Raw genomic sequence first — 533 nt, 5'->3', positions numbered from 1 at the left:
CCTCAGGTGTTGTGTCCTGTGTCTGGCTAAGTGTCCATGGAAGGGGGAAGCCTTCATGTCAGAACCCAGCCCTATACCGTTTACTTCTTAAATGGTGCTAACCAGGTGTCCAGGGTGCTCTGTGCCAGTCAAGATTTTTAACTTTCAGGGGGCAAGGCATACTGGGAAATGTAGTTTCCTAAGCTGCTTTATCACTTGGGCAGACGTTTGTCTCCTTTTATGCCTTTTCGTCTTGAGTGATTAACAGCACCTTCTTCCACACTCAGAAGTGTCCTGGTTGGGGCCAGGCATGGTGGTCATCCCAACACTTAGGAGACCGAGGTAGGCAGATCACCTGAGGTCAGGAAATCAAGACTAGCTTGGCCAACATGGCGAATCCCCGTCTCTACTAAAAATACAAAATATTAGTGGGGCATGGTGGCGGGCTCCTGTAATCCCAGCTACTTGGGAGGCTGAGGCAGGAGAATCACTTGAGCCTGGGAGGTGGAGATTGTAGTGAGCCAAGATCATGCTACTGCATTCCAGCCTGGGCA

The sequence above is a fragment of the Aotus nancymaae genome, unplaced genomic scaffold (assembly GCF_030222135.1).
Source record: "Aotus nancymaae isolate 86718 unplaced genomic scaffold, 86718_ANA_hifiasm-v0.15.2.pri h1tg000108l, whole genome shotgun sequence".
NCBI lineage: Eukaryota > Metazoa > Chordata > Mammalia > Primates > Aotidae > Aotus > Aotus nancymaae.
The sequence above is the reverse complement of the archived record's forward strand: the minus strand, read 5'-3'. Positions refer to the sequence as shown.